At 33.4% G+C, this 17,398-nt stretch overlaps 1 protein-coding gene across 16 annotated transcripts in view; it reads left to right on the top strand.

Annotated features, from left to right (window-relative positions):
• Nucleotides 1–17,398, top strand: part of Hdac4 (histone deacetylase 4) — a 101,974-nt gene that overhangs the window by 37,681 nt on the left and 46,895 nt on the right. For 3 of the 16 annotated variants that reach the window (XM_072889133.1, XM_072889134.1, XM_072889127.1), the window contains exon 1: nt 8,420–8,973. The exons of 9 other annotated variants lie outside the window; for them this stretch is intronic. The gene's annotated coding sequence lies outside the window, so the exon portion shown is untranslated. Of the gene's footprint in view, nt 1–597; nt 745–4,367; nt 4,443–8,416; nt 8,974–17,398 lie in introns of those variants that run through there. 4 more of the 16 variants (XM_072889132.1, XM_072889131.1, XM_072889144.1 and 1 more) reach the window with 4 other exon arrangements.

Raw genomic sequence — 17,398 nt, 5'->3', positions numbered from 1 at the left:
AACCAATAACCTAGCCTAATAGCGTCCTGTAAGTCGACGTTGCTTCTCTCTCTTCCTCTTTCTCTCCTCTTTCTCTCGCAAAGGTCACCCTAGAAGAGTCCACGGGCTGAATGCCGGTTCTATTTATAGCGACTATCACCTCTCCTCGTTCCTCTTTGCCCTTTGCTTTCCTCTTCGCTCTTACCTTCACCACCTTGCCTCTCTCCCCGCCTTTGCTCTCTCTCTCTCTCTCTCTCTCTCTCTCTCTCTCTCTCTCTCTCTCTCTCTCTCTCTCTCTCTCTCTCTCTCTTTCCCTCTCTTGCTTCTGCGCTTTCCCCTTCCTCTCGAAGACCCTAGACTGCCGTCTCCCTTGGATTCCTCGAACGCCACCCCTGACACGTTTCCACCTCCCTGCTCGCCACCACCGCCGCCGGTTGTCGCGCAGCCTCGTCCCACTCGATCCTCCCACGAAAGACCTATGATGCTATAAATAGCCCGGGCTCTCCGCACCTTCCCCTCCATCCGCGTCCGCACCGCCCTTCCTCACCCCGGCCGACAGATCGAACGGCGGGAGTGGCGAAACGGTCCCTACCTGTTAATCTACGATGATGACGACGATGACGGCCGTCGTCGCGAGTGGATGGATCCGTTGATGGAGTGTGCGAGAAGCTAAGGGAAAGTGGGTGATCTGTTCGTTTAATTCTTTTACCATCAAAGAAAATTAGGAAATTATCTCGGAACAGTTTTTTTACGCCATTGTGTTCAGTAAGTCATTTTTTTCATTACCGTCTCTTGTGTCAAGACGTATTATATAGAGTAATGGCTATAAAAAATGATTTATGCTTCAGAGAGGAAGAGAAAGAATAAAAATAATTATTTGTAGATTAATATATATAGTAGAGGAATTAAATTTTTTAGTTGATACAATTTCGATATCTTTTTTTTGCATTGATAAAAAATTATATGATTATATCAGTTGAAATTAATTAATCGTTGTTTGCAGAAAGTAAACAAATAATAAAACAACTCAAACTCTCAAAATAAAATCTTATTTGAAGATTTTAATATTCTTTATTTACTTAAAATTATATTATGTATAAATACACAATTTTTTATAATAGCAACGTATTTTATTTTCATACATAAATGTAAAACGATAAATGGAATATAAGTTTAAAGTTTTAACATATTTTATTTACGTTAAAAAAGATTATTTACGTATTTTGTATAATCAATACGCATATTTTCATTCAATGACGTTCCTATTTTCTCCATTTCTTTTTTTTTTTTTTCATTGGATATTCATTTTTAAGCGTTAACGTTACAATATTAAGATCACTTCATAAACTCTTTGATTCGGAGATGACGCACTGGCGCATTTTGTGCGATTATGGGTCACGCGCGCGAAATATCAGGGTTACCCCTGGCAACACCACGATCGCGTACGAGGGCGGGCGACGGCCACCCTTCTTCTCGTCGCATTGTGTGTGTCGTCTTTTTCGTCGTGAGTCAGAAAACGGCGCGGGCGCCGCCTCGCGCTGTCACGCTGGCGCCAGCCCGCTCTCTTGCCTGGCGATTTTTCTGTCAGATCCGCAGACATATACACGCTCTCATATACATATGCGTATCTCGCAACCGAGATTTGAGGAGTAATCATGATGAATAATATTAATGCCACAGATCTGAAATTTTTTTATTTTTTTTTTTTTTTTTTTTTATGAGTCTCTCGATTGTCATTTTTAAAAGACTATTAAAATTTTCATCATACATAAGAGAAATTGTATTTTCGAAATATATATACATATATGTACATATTAAAAAAATTATATTCTCGTTTTTAAGAATATTTCACTTATCTTTATATAATATCTTTCTCTAAAATAAGTGACAACAAAAGGATCTTCTTATTGTTAGTTTTATAATAAAAGAGAAATTCTTTAAAGAGTAGAGTAGTTTCAGATATTTTGACGTGTAAGAATATATACTGAATGGGATATTTTCTTACCATTATATTATTTAATATTTGTAATTATTAATTCCAATATTAACAAAAAACAATTTTACGAATGGACATTTGCTATTTATTAAAACTTAGATAAGTGATACAGGTTTTAATTTATAAATAAGGTATTTAAAAAAATATCATGTAAAAAAGAAAATATCCTATGTAAACTGAACGAGAATATTTTACGTGATATGTTTTAAATACTTTATTTATAAATTAAATTAAAAACTATATTGTACTTACAATTAGTATAAGAAAATATCTCATTCATTATGTATTGTTATGTTAAGAATAAAACTATTCTACTCTTTAGATTTCTCTTTTAGATTAAGAGGATTTTTTTTACTTTTATTTTAGAGAAAAATATTATAAAGATAAGTGAAATATTTCCCAATTTCTGGTATTAGTCTATAGATGAAATCTTTGTTTATTTAGAGATATAAATTCTTGTATCTAATTATACTATAATAATAATTTTATCAAATGTAATTTTTCCAGAATCATTACGAAACATGTTTTTATACAATCAATATGTATATTCTAAAATACAACACATCATCACGCGATGCCAACTAATCTTTACATAGTTTGGTAATCAGTAAACGACTCGAAGAATTTAGGTCGTGATTCCGAGTCTATTTTTGTAGTTTAAGACGGGTATCGATATGACGAAAGATTTGTTTAAAGATGTTTGAGCAAGGCTCACTGCACTTTACCGCCTTTTCTCGCCTCTTCTCACGCTTCATCTTTCATCCTCCTCACTTCGTTCACTACCGTTAGATTTTTATGTTTTCTCCCTCTTTTTTTTTCTCCGTTATCGAACTTATGTGTGTCCATCTTTGTCTGCCACCCGCGCTCGGACGAATCTCTTTCACTATACAGTAGCATAGAAACGTCGGCCCGTCGGACAAGCGGCGAATATTAATGCGTGTTTTCACACGTGTGGACGTTTATTTTTGTCCGTATTTTTAGCGGTCGGTATTTTCGAACGAGCCGGTCACTATTTTCGTACTAGTACACACATGTGTCGGCTGTATTACCACGAGAAAGAGAGAAAGAGAGTGCTCGCCTAACCAAGCTGTTTCCGAAGCGATACTTTACGTCCCGTTGTACTGTCTTGCACAATAATCAATTTCGCCAATTTAGACAACATTTTAGATTCAGTCCTATTTAGAGAAGAATACACAAAATGCTAAATAGTAAATTTGTTTTAAATATATATATAATTTGAGTGTAATATAGACAATATATGTGTATATTATATATTTAAGTCTACATAAAAATAAAAATTTAATTTAATTCGTGAAGTAACATAACGTTATAAATTCTTCTTACTTTTTTGCTCTAGAAAAAAAATGTGATAAAAAGTATTTTATTCGAGATAAAAAGAAATTTGAATTTTTTTGTTGGATTTTTATATATAAATTTTTCTTTAATATTGCGCTTAAAAACGATAGATATTGTAAATTAGCTATATTACAATTTATTTCTTTTCGACGGAGTAAAGTGACACTCTGTAGAAACACAAGCCACCCCGAGGACGAGTCTACGATACGCGGTTTTTTAAAAGCGGAACAGTCGGCTTTTTAAAGACGCGTATTTATACGCTCCGAACGACCTCATGCTGAGATCGAGACAGCTCGATGCAATCCTCGTGTCTGGTTTTCTCACATAAACCTACCACGAGTCTCGTTCAACTTTCCGCTTTCCATCTAAGTAAAATTTAGTTAAAGAGAAAACAGCAAACAGGAAATAAATTGGCATAATTTTTGCGACATAATATTTCAATCTCGTGAATAAACTTAATCTCTAGAAATGAGCTTCAAAACATGTTTTTTTTGTCAACGAAATTAAGCCAATTTATTATGGAAAGTACAACTTTTGCTGATCTGTATAATATTGAAAATCGAAATTACAATGAATTAATTAGAAATACAAATTTTCTATACAAAGTAATTTCTTGATTAAGAGAGAGCAGATATTTTATATGTTAAATATATCTTTTTCTATACAAATCATTATTTCATTTCTAATGAAGAAACTTATCTAATATTTATGAAGACTCGGTTTATAATTTACAAACTTCTTTTTTTTTTTAATTAAAGATTGTTTTATAAATGTTTACAAAGCTTTTTTTAATGTTTTATAACTGTAAATAATTTTACACTGTGTAATATACTGTAATAATTTTTTATAATCTATTTTTATAAATATGTTTACAATAGCCGGTATTGAATATCGACTTCATTTTCTGGAATTCGCTTCGTAAAAAAAACAATAAAATATTCCAATAAAGGTTAATCCATCTCAGATACTGTATAAACATGTTTACCGATTGCGTATTATTTTTTCAGTACAGTTTCAAAAGATTTACTTTTTTCAGGTAAATATCGGCAATTTTTGCGTGCTCGGCTGTCACGAGGGTGTCAAGCCGAAGGGGTGAAAGGGCTGTAGCTAGGTAAGCAGCTAAAAATAAAATCAGTACATCATATCGAGCGATTCACTATAAATAGCCCGAAGCAAACGAGAGACTCTGAATATATTAGAGCCGCCTGACTTGCTGTATCATCTTTTGCACAAATTATAAAAATACATCACTATACATGGTTCGAATATTATTGAAATTATTGTACTTCGCTGCTTCGCTTCGCGTCTCCATAAACGCGTGAAAGAAGAATATTCTTCTTCGAAAATATTTTTTGTCTGAGGAATATTTTCTTTATCGTAAAGTATAAAAATAAAGTCTTTAAATAATTATTATTATTATAGGTTGACATTAAAGTTTAGATGTTTTTTTCTAAATCTAAAATCTCAAATCTTTATGAAACTATGCATCACAATAATACAACAGAATATTAAAAATATGTATATGGCTTTAAATTGTAAATAGCAATTAAATGCTTTTGCGGGCGAGAACTTTTTTTCTTTTTTTCTACATATAAATGAGAAAGGCATAATTATTAAATGGTTCGATTAGAATCATTGACGATTTTTCATCCATCTCTTTCGCATAATAACATTCATAAAATGTTAGTTTTCATCTGACCGATATGTTTAACGGTATCCAAGCTGATGGATCGATAGAGTTTAGGGCGGGTGGCGCGGTGAGGGTTTGGTGAGTGGTGGGCGAGGGGAAACCCGCTTAGCGTGACCTTGTCTGCTATTTTTGGAAGGTGGCACGTGATTGGGAGATGGCTCTTTTTTTTAGCCGCCGGCTGAAAAAAAATTCCACCGTTGTTCGAATTAGATCCACGGGGAAGAACCGCGTTCGTCAAAGGCGGGCGAGATGTGCATGTGATATTATACGCGAGGAACTCGTCGCAAAGAAACAGTGACTTCTCCCTTACGCTTTACAATACTTTACAGTCGAGTCGTTCATTATCGTCGAGCCCGTCCGCGACTTTCTGAAGGAAACCACCTGTGGTTTACAGAATAGAAAATCGTGCCAAAGCTACATTTTCCAGACATGACACATTGGTTGGAAAATGTAAAGTAGAAAAGGAATTGGAATATAAACATGACACATAAACTTTTAAGGAAAACTTACAAGTTTCGGATACATATATATATATATATATATATATTTTTTTTTTTTTATATATATATATATATATATATTTAAATAGTTCTTACAGCTTATATTTACATTAAAACGAAAAAAATATATTTTAAATTCAAATTAAATTTAATTAAGCATAATGAATACATACAATTAATTATATTTTTTTTTATGTCAAAGAGAATTATTACGTAAAGAATGTCCTCATCTTTTTATATCTTTTAAATTTGACTTTCTAATCTTACATTATAAATATACGAGAATGATACGTTTATTATCACGACTAAAACTATACGTAAGAAATTTCTTTTTTATGTATTATATATATATATATATATTAAGAAACGTATGATGAAATATATATATTTGTAGAAAATTACACTAATGATATTTCATCATACGTTTCTTAATTCGATAAATTTGGCAACTTTAATCACATTACAATATTTTGATGTGAATTTTTCGGTAATGACGCACTTTATTCATCATTCTTTCGCCAAATGCAAATCGGTGTTGTTATAATTGCACGCGTGCACTGTCGAGATTGCGTCAGAGAGCGCGATCTCTGACCAAATGTCAATTTGCGCAGTGACATGATTAATCCAAGAATAAGCGAAATAATACTGATTCTGCTTGTTTCAATAGCACGGTAAAGGGAATATTGACAATTGGATTTTTATCCCGATTAAACCTATTTGTTAGATATAATATTATACATTGGATATTATAATTTTAGAAAATACAATTTCCTAAAACTGTTTATCTTAGTGTTAATAATACAGTCTTTGACAAATGATAAATCGAAATTTTTTAGGAAGAGAAACTATCATTTTTCATATAATAAATAACATTAAATATTTAAATTGAAATTTAAATTCTGAAAATGCAAGATCTTGAATTTTTAAAAAATATAAAGAGTAATATTTCATATATTTATTATTTTTTTAATAAAATTATATTTGAGAAAAATTAATATAAAAAATATATTATTAATAATTAAGGTTTCATATTTTAAGGATAGTTTGAAAATCTGTGCTACTAATGTCAAGGAGAAACTTTTCTTTTTTTATCTATATACACATCTATAACATTTATCAATATATACATATATGTATAAATCGATACATGCATCATAAAATTTTATTTATATAATCGGACTGGAAGCTTCAATGGCTATAATATGATATGGCTACGTCTTCTATTTTTTCTTCCCCGTACTATGACCGTATGACTCGATAAGCGTAATCTGTGCAGTGTCATTAACGCCGGCGACGCGGTCTCTGATTATGACGATTTCGGTGAATTAAAGCGGAGAAAACAAAGGGCTCGCGATAAGAGAGCTTCCGGGAGCAACCAGCCGCAGCACCCACGGACTTCCGATAGTACGCAATGCATTTTTAATCTGATTCAGATTAAGTACCATATATTTTTTATATTGAAACTTGCTTCCTATGCGAGCTTCAAATTTCCAAGAGACAATTAGCGAGAATTAACAACTATTCTTTATGTAAAATTCTGAATTAATATTAATCATCTTTAAATGGACATTTTTGAACAAACAAGTGTTGTATATACGTATAATTTATTTTAATAAAATTACAGAGTGGTTAATTAAAGACTATAATAAAAATTTATTTGCATGGAAATAACTGTAAGATTATATATAGGAAAGTTTTGTTTTTAATGAGAAAAATTGACAAAATTGAAAAGCTTTTATATATAATTTTCTTAATTAGCCAATTTAACTTCATCAATATGACGCATAGTCGTAAAATTAGCACAGTCATGTTTAATGTTAAACGCTATGACATGAAGCGTTAGAAAATTTAACGGTTCCCTAGATGGTAGCGGTAAATGTTAGTCAAGTATTACGTTGATGGACATATTACGTCTCACGTAGGTAGATGTACCCGAAGGGGAGGATAACTGATTGGGATATAAATATCGGTCGCGAGGATAATATCGATTTTTCTATCGCGTAATATAAGGCGAGCCCCTGGGCTTGCTCGTCGGTGATTAATCGAACCCATCTATTTATGACGAGGAAACAGTTGAATAGAATGACGTACGAACCAAACCGCCCACGTTATCGTAGCGCACGTTTGCGCCACGCGTTTGCATTGCTCCTCGTTCGATCCTCGCGTCATTTGCACAAAACGTTTGCATTGGACACGTGTCACGAATATTTACAATTGCTTATTTTGCTTGCGTACATAATATTCCTAACGGGAGATAAAAGAGTTATTTTAAGAACGCGTCAAAGGTGGAAAATTATAAATATTTAAAGATAAGCTTTATGCAATCCATAATAAAGTCTTTTATATATGTGTAAGGTAATTAAAGATTTGCTTATACGTATATTATGTTTGTGTAATAAATTCATCAAATATTAATGAAGAAAATGCATGATTCATGACATATAATTAATGCAGAGATTTATAACAGATATGCTAGATATTTGAATTACGATTTTATTAATAATGAAAGCCATTTTTACATCGGTTTATAATTAATAATAAATTCGAATTACATAATATTTTAGAGAAATTTATAATTATTAGTAAATTTGAATTGCATAATTTAAAATGCCGCATTAGATAATTCTGTTAAATTTTCTATACATTTTGATAAGTTGAAAATCGCGTACAATTTTTGCTCAAGTAAGCCGTGGCGCTAGAGCCGCGAGAGACGATCCTGACGCAAGAGAACGCGTGGACACAACAATGCTGAGATTCTATAAATAATCGGACCTACGGCGGCGACCGCGCGGTGGCGCGGACAGCACGCAGGGAGAAGAGCGGAGCATACGAAGTGGGATGGCAGGGTGGGGGGAAGCGCGTGGAGCAGAGCGAGAGCGAGAGAAAGGGAGAGAGACGCGAAGTGGTGGGGAGAGCGCGAAGCGACAGCGGTCGTCGCGGTGTAGTTGGCTCCTGTCTGTCGTGCGACGTGGATCTTCGCTGCTGCCGCTACGGCCGTCGTTCGTTTCGCGTTCGTCGATGCGACCTTCGTTTCGCGTAACAGCAGCCACCAGCGCGTCGTCACTCGTGTCACTGTAATAATAACGACGTAGCGTCGTTCGCCGTCGGGGCAAACCGCGCGGTACGTCGCGTCACGTCGCGTCGCGTCGCGTCGCGTCGCTTCGCTTCGCGTCGTGTCGCGTGTATTGCGTCTCGGTGTGCTGTCATAGTCGATGACTGCTGCGTCGTTGTCGGTGTGGTCGTTCGTGTGTGAGACGACGGAGCGTGTGCGAAAAGTCAAGCGGTAACTCCGAGGGGGAGAGAGAGAGAGAGAGAGAAAGGACGGAGAACGTTAAACGCGGCCGGTAGTGTAAATTCGAGTGTCGTCGAGAGTCTGTCGCCTTTCTTTTCCATCTCCATCTTTCTCGCAACTGGGAATTACGTAGTGGAAGAGTACATCTCGCGCGCAAGAGGTAAATAAACAATACCCGCTTACTTTATTTTTTCCCTTTTTACGACGATCGTTCGAGAACGCCGTCTCAGCGCGCGGCCGCCATATTTCCGCGATTTCGCAGCGATGTCGCAATGAGCGAAGCGATGAGTTCGCGATGAGTCCGTTACTGGCTGTTGCGCTTCTTGTGCGAGGATCTATAGATGCAAAATTCAAATCGCGTTCTTCTATGCGCTCGTTCTCTCGTTTACACGACACGCGCGCGCTATGCAATCTGCGTTTTTTTTTTTCGCGCCGTTCTCGGAATACAAAGAGAGAGAGAGAGAGAGAGAGAGAGAGAGAGAGAGAAAGAAAGTTGGAAAGAGATAGAATATATTGTTTGTGGAATGAATAAATACATACATCGAGAGTACGTATCGCGTTGCTGAAGCAAAAAACAAAGACGTGTCGAAAGACTCCTCCCATTCGTTCTTCTTTTTTCTGATAACTTCTTTCACTGATAACGCGGCATGTTTTTATCAACGATTTATGACATTGAAATATTAATAAATGCCCATCGTGATGTAAACAGACTGCATGGCGTTTTGCTGTGATAATAAAGCTTTTTTTTCCGTTTTTGACAAAACATACGTCGATGCTTTCCGAATCCGTCGACTGCTTACAACAACTGCGTGCAATCTACCATATCGTCAATTGATTTTGACTTTTATTTGTCTAATTTAAAGATCACGTTTCGTGTTCACGTGACGTGAAAATCAGACAGTCGCAGTTTCCTAAGTGCGTGATAGATAGATACGTGACATCAAGACGATCGTGTTAAAAACATTAATATATGTTTACAAAAATTTGTTTATGAGGAAAAGTCGAGAGAAGAAGAAGAGCAAAGTTGTTCTCTCTTTTTCTCTCTTTCTCTCTCTCTCTCTCTCTCTCTCATTCGGACAGCAGGAAAATGCTTTGCATGCAGGAAACACCTGTTGTGTGTGACGCCCACGTTCGGAGTCGATCGCTTGCGCGTCGTATCGTGTCGGTGGTTTATTAAACACGCCTCTTTAATCCTCCGCAATCCGAATTAATTTCAACAAATATGTGTGACAACATTGTATTTTAACATTAATACAAAATTATGTCTCAATGTCAAAATATTTATTATTAACACTAGTATTATTCAAAGTAACAATCAATTTTTCTAATTTGTAGAATTTAATGAAAAATTATGGTCTTAATTAAATTTGTCAATCATTTGTCACTTTGAGCGTAAAAGCACTAAACAATTGTCAAAAATCTTGTTGAATGTATTTCAATATAAATTTTTAAAGATTAATTGTAGGACAATATGTATATTTAGAGTGATACGTAGGTATATATTTCTAAACAATTATAAATGTTTAAATTATATTTTTCTATTATTTTTTTGCGGATAAATGTCTGACGTTGAAAGATTTAAAAATGTGAATTATGTTTTTCCAAAATTAGTACAAACAATGTATTATATTTTAATATTAATGCAAAACATAAAAGTGATTTTTTTAATAAAAACTATAAATTTAGAATATAAAAATCTTATAAGATATATTAATAATTTTGAAATATACTCCAGCGTATTTAATTGTACCAATTTATAACCGCTATAATTCGGTTTTTTAAATAACGTAATCTTCATCATAAAAATATCAAATGATAATTTCCGTTTTTTAAAGTTATAATAAGTCTGTATTCGTAATTTTACAATTTCTGCCACAAATCGCATATAATTTTATAATTTTAAATTAAATTATCTTTTAATACTATTGTCGCGAAAGGATTAGACAAAATTAAATTCTTCTATAGATACAAAGAACAATTTTTTTGTTCATTTTTCTGAAAACATCAGTCGCAAAATGAAGAGATACATCACGACATGTGAAAATTTACACTTGCTATCGATATAATGGATATAATAGATATAAAGGATCACATTTTCATTCGCGTTGAATAAAGAGTGGCTATACCTATGATCGATACACGTGATCGAACGGTTCGATCCATCGATCCCAGCCGTCGTTCAAAGAACGTTGTCGTTCAGCGGTCAACGAACGAAAACGGCACGATGCGAACGCGTCGAGAAAGATTTACGCACGAGTTGCATCGTGCAATATAATGATGATGACGTCGAGCACGTTTGTCGAATCGAATACACACGCGTAGAATAGAACAACGATATTTCATCGCGTGAGAGTCCTTGTGCGCGAGAACAAGGATTGCCTGACATTTGCGCCGATTATAAGCGATTAATATCACGGTAACCTTCTCCAAGACGAAAACGCATAAATAATATTTTGCGTAATGATGAAACGTCGTTGTAATAACGTCACGACGTATATTTACATACGTCTGATTTTGCAATGTCATCGTTCGACACCAAATTAATCAACATATTTGTGCATTCAAAAATGTACAAGAATTAATAATCATATTATTTAATATCTTTTTATTTAACATTTTTTTATTTCAAGTTTTTTTTTTCTAATCACGACTTGCAGATTAGGGGATAATATTATTTAAAACAATTATATTTTATGTTGTATAATAATCTCTGATTTACATTATAGATATAAACTTCAATACTTTAATATTAATTTATTATTTTTATTACTACAGACTATATAAAACGGATAAATTTGAATTTTGACATCTGACTGCGCGATTTATGCAACAAAACTATTAATTTTACATAATCAATAGTATACGCTCGTACATAACGTGGATTATATTGAACTAATTAGCAGCTTGTTGAGGTGTATAGTTTAATCGGATTAAGCGAATTCACAAATGCAGTGTATCGGATTCTTTTGCAAATTCGATGCACGTGTCTACAATTGATAAGCGCTCGAACTTGAACGACATTTGTGCGAAATAAAATCTATTTTATATATATATATATATATATATATATATATATATATATACACAATGGTAATTTTAGAGTTTTAAAATATTCTAAAAAACATTTGCTAGATTAGATTTATTCGTGTAAATTCAAAATATATTCTAGTCTTGTAGAATAAAGTTTAAACATTAAAAGTCAATCTCTACAATATATATAAGTGTGTAAAGTTTTTAAAGAGTTGCTAAAATTAAATTTGATTACCATGTCAAAAGATTTAATAAATAATCTATCAGTACAAAACTATAGAAATCAATTGCAATTTTATAAAAAAATGTTGATGTTTTTTTATCATTATCTCTCTCATGATACTATTGATATTTCGACATTCTTGTTAAGTGTTTTTAATTTTGAGCAAACCCATCATACGTATTCCAATATCATTCTGCAAAGGGTGCTCCATACTAATACACTTATCTATAATTCCTTTATAGAATGATATCACGATCGTCCGATCTTAATTTATATGTACATTATAAATTGTAACACGTAATTAACATACCATTACAATTTAAATAAAAATTCTCCACATTTCGATATTTTTGTAAAAATAAAAAATTCTAAATTTTTTGACAAAGAATATATGTCGCGCCTTACATCTGTAATGTTTCTATCCACTATTTTCTGAATTGTATAAAACAAAATAAAATTTAATACGAGGGATAAAAGGGGATTAAAATTCCATCTAAGTGCGCTGGCCTCACGAGTTCTTCTTCGATTCGTATTTTTCTTCATCGATTCATCGTGGTATGTGGAAGCTAAAGAACCTTACTTCCGAAGTCGTTGTCGTTTTCCACATAACCACGTAATCTGTGTACGCCACACGCACACGCATACATATACAAGAGAAAGAGAGAAAGAAAAAAGATGATATAGAAAACTTTCCCCTCATAAAACGCACGATATCGCGGGTCACTTCTTTCACGAAGCGATGGATTGCAAGTTCGTTCTCCTCGAATCTCGACCCATATAGTAAGTTCTCGCAACTGTTGTTGTAATCATGAACGATCATCGGCGATGAACTTGGTAATTAAGCTAACGCGCAGATATTATTAAATTTTGAATTTTAAACACTATGAGGTCAATATTAACAATTAATCATTTTTCATTCAATGTTTTTTATTGATATTTGCTCGAGGAAGTCTTTTGAAACTTTATTAAGAAAATGTTAGAATGAAAAAGAATGTGAATGAAAATATTTAACTGCATGGAGCATAGATCTTTTTTAATGGAAAATATTGTCACAATTTTTTCGTTTTTTGTTTTATGCAGATTACAGATATTTAATTTGTTAATTTCAAATAAATAATTCTAGTTATTTTTTTGTTCTGTTTTCCTATTTATTATGTCACTGCGAGAATAAATAAACGTGCTCAGTAATGTGTACAGTTATAAATTAATTTCTCTTTTGAATTAATTTAATTTAACATATACAAAAAGATGTAGGCCAAATGACTCCTCGTCGGTGGAAAGATTTAACTTCTTAAATTGCAATTACGCAAAGATTTTTTTTAATTTCCATTTTTTTTATCCATTATTGGGAAAGAAACTGCATAAGCGAAAAAAATCTGAAAAAAATTTTTGATTATCCTCTCTCTTTATAGAGAGTAGAAAGGTCAACGAACGTTACATTGCACACGCGACCGAAATTTTCCAACACCGATATGGAATTAAAATTAAATGCCATCGGTGAGTCGAAACTTTCGCCGACACGCCAGATTGGGTGTAAATTTATGCGGTGCCGCGTCCATATCTACATACTTTAAAGTCTCTTTAAGAATTCAGTACCATACCACGCATGATGAGATGTCCGAAAGCTTGCTTTAACATTTGCCGCACTTGTTTACGCGTATATATCTGAAACTCGTCCCACGTTACGGGTACGTGTGTGAACGAGTATATATGGTCGTGTACGTGCGTGCGCGTGCGTACGCAAAACTACGCGATCGAGGAGTATATTATTAGACACAAAAGTGGCGATGAAGTGTGCAAAACGGTGGCAAATTTCGCACGAATCCGCGAAAATAGCGATGCGTGCGAGGGCGAGAAAAGTCGTTGTTCGTCGGAGGTTCTCCTCTTTTTTTTTTTTTTTTTTTCGGCCTCGTTGATTTTTCTGTCGTCTTTGTCACGCCTCATCGCGCACTTGACATACGAGCTCATTGACCAAAGCTTAATTCGGTAGAAAACAGTTTTAAAATTAGACCTGTGCGAAAAGATGAATTTATAAATCTCTGTTATAATTTTATAATAAAAATTGTATACGTGTCCAATAAATATCCTAACTTAGATATTAATCAATTGAATGTAATTTTATTTTAATTTTCCTATATCTTTTTCGTTATATCGATTTCTCGTGCAATATAATTGTCGCGAATAAACCCATATTACTATTTTTCTATTGATATTAATTATACTTTTATATAATAATATTGAAATATATATATTTTATTACTACACAGTAATAAAATAATAATAAAATAATAATATAAACTAGCTATAAAAAAATGGATTTTATTTAAGTACCTTGCTGTTTCTTCAGTTCTCTATCTTAATAGCAAAGACACAATTTTGCATTGCAAAGCTACGATTCATCCAGATGAATGTGATTTATATTGCAGTGGCGATTGACTTACGCATTAAATCTCGACGCGAATTTCCGTGTGCGCTTTTATCGCGCGCTATATAACAGCATGTGAAAAGTCGCGGAGGCGTGGCGACGTCGAATTTAGATTCTTGGCGCCTACTCAACGAGAGAAATAGACTCCCGCTGGGTAGGTTGGTAGATAGATAGCCGCTTTTTCGAGAGAAAGAGAGCAAGAGAGAGAGAGAGAGAGAGAGAAAGAGAAAGGAAGAGATAAATGGACAGGTTTCGGCGCACCCGTCGCGCAAATGTGAAACGAAAGAAATCGAGCGGCGAGAAAAATATATTTAGCTTCCCTATCCTTGGGCCCCTTCCCTTCCGTGTTGAATATGGTGTATCTATACTACTGATACACTGATTGGAGATTTGACTTTTGATCGATTGGCAAAGTAGCGCGTTCGCTAGATTTGACTTTCGGTTCGCGTTCTACAATCGAGATCGTTAACCTTAAGATTGATTAGCTCAACGGTTGTTGCGTCATTTCTGAGGAAAACCCGTTGACTAATCCCGTCATACTCGGGTATTAGATTAGATAGATAATTTCTGCAATAAAACAAAATAATATACTATATTAAATGATTTGACTCTCTTGCATGATTGTAAACGATTTATAATTCGTATATATGAAAGATTGGCGAGTATTAGTTGAATGAAAAATTAATTTAGCACCTCCTTTATCTCTCTCTCTCTCTCTCTCTCTCTCTCTCTCTAGTTATATCTTGACCTTGCATATTACGATTCCCCATTAGTTTTTCATTTGGTTATTTCATGTTTCAAACAATTCCCATATTATTCTAATTACTTATTTCAATCAGATATTGACATATCTAACCGCGTTCCACGGTGACTGTATAACATGCCGGTTCTAAGGAAAAAATATCGATTCAATCGCTAAAGCTACAGCTGTATATCGCGATATGTTGGATAAATTAGTGAATTAATAATATCTTGTCTCTTCTACGCGCAGTGGATTGAAACATACGCCTGTGTATATGCGTTTGTGGCATGAACTAGTCGCAACTTTCCTCTATCCCTATACATATATATACATACTTTCTTCGGTCACCTCGAGAAACACGTCACATGATTCCGCATATGCAAAACGTCTATAGCCTTTTCGCATCACATGCCTTGTTTCTCATGGAGTTGCTGTTGTCGCATCCAAGATCTCGATAGGATTTTCGAATTGTTCGATGCAAGAGCCATCGATCCCTCCACCTTGAGCGCGCAAAACGATGTATAAAGTGTAGGAATTGTTTCTTTAGCTAACTAAGAGGAAATGGTTTTATTATTTTGTTTACCATAAAACTGGATCATGCAGATCGCGCTCTCATGCTATTTATAAATAAATTCAGTTTTCTAGAAGAGAGAACTTCTATGAAACTCCTTACTTGATGTTGATTCAATTTTTATTCAAAATTTTCATTTATAAATACGTAATGATTTTAATAAATCACAAAATTATTAAATAAAATCCATTTTTTAATTATATTTATGTACTTTTATATAAATAAAGTTAATATTTCTTGACATTTCTATCGTCAATTTGTATATCAATTTGTATCAAAATTTACATCAAGTACGGAAAATACATTTAATTTTCGCATAATTTTCAAGCAGAGTGAATTATTCGTATAACTTTTAATTTTTCAACACAATTCGATATTAATATCGATTCATCATAAGTATTCAGTCTCGGGGTTTTAACGGTTGCGACTAAATCTGTAAGGGATACAATCTAATCTGACGATTTATATTTATCGTTTTGCGTTGTCTAAATGTGTCAAATCGTTCGGCACGTGTATCGAGTTTTATTCAAATATCTTTTCGATATAGACTGTGCGGTGAATTTATATCTCACATTTATATCTCGCGTATACTCACTTGTATTTTACAATTTTTTCTAGTAAATATCTCTATGGTTGAGCGCGCGTCCAATTAAAATTCTGGAAAAGCAAAAATTGCTCGAATTTAAAGTTTTATTTAAACGAATAATAATGATACGAAAGTGATTAAATGAACTTTTGCATTAAATTGGCATTATTATACATTATATTATATTATTGTACAAAAATTCTTTAATTTATTAATTTTAATCATTTTTCAAAGTTGTTTAATTTTTATTATTTCAATATTTTTTCATTTTTTTTTGTCATGTATATGACTGACAATGAGTATTTCTGCAGTAATCATTTTCTCAGTTTTTTTCAAGAAACTTTTTATATATAATAAATTTATTTATAAGACGTATTGCGGCGATCATGCGTATCTCCTTCTGCAATATAAGACGAAGGTCGCCAACGCGCCTTAATCTTCGACGTGCCATTATAATCGCCTTTGGCGCTCTCGGGGAGTCCTCCTCGCGTATAGAGGCGGCCAAGTTGAAGGCAAGTTCAACATCCCGCTAATGGTACAGGTTCCCCACCGCGGCGGGCAGAGCATTTACGAAGTGGTTGCTGCAGAGAAAAAGAGATAAAGATCGATCCAACTATCGATAATCTTGAGGTGCTGATCAAGAGATCCATGTCACGTTTAATTTCCGTGGATCTTTGAAATCTCTATCTTTTTTTTTAGATTGGATAATGAAGGGAAATTATGACATAATTGATGAATAATATTGTTGTAAATATAATTGTGTAATATACTAGTGTTGTTTTTTTTCTTCATCAAATATATGCAATTTGTATTTTATCAATATTTTTCTAATAGTAAATTTAACTTTCCGATTATGCATATATAATTCTATTTTTTTTTTAAATTAAACATATAAATTTAATTATTGTAAATTGATACATAATAATAAAATTTATAATAAAATTTAGAATTAAATTATAATCAACGTAATTAATATATATGCAGGTTTTAAAATTTTCTTGTCAGGAG

Source organism: Anoplolepis gracilipes, chromosome 3 (assembly GCF_047496725.1).
Source record: "Anoplolepis gracilipes chromosome 3, ASM4749672v1, whole genome shotgun sequence".
Lineage (NCBI taxonomy): Eukaryota > Metazoa > Arthropoda > Insecta > Hymenoptera > Formicidae > Anoplolepis > Anoplolepis gracilipes.
Note: the sequence above shows the minus strand (reverse complement) of the source record. Positions and strands in the feature narration are given on the sequence as shown.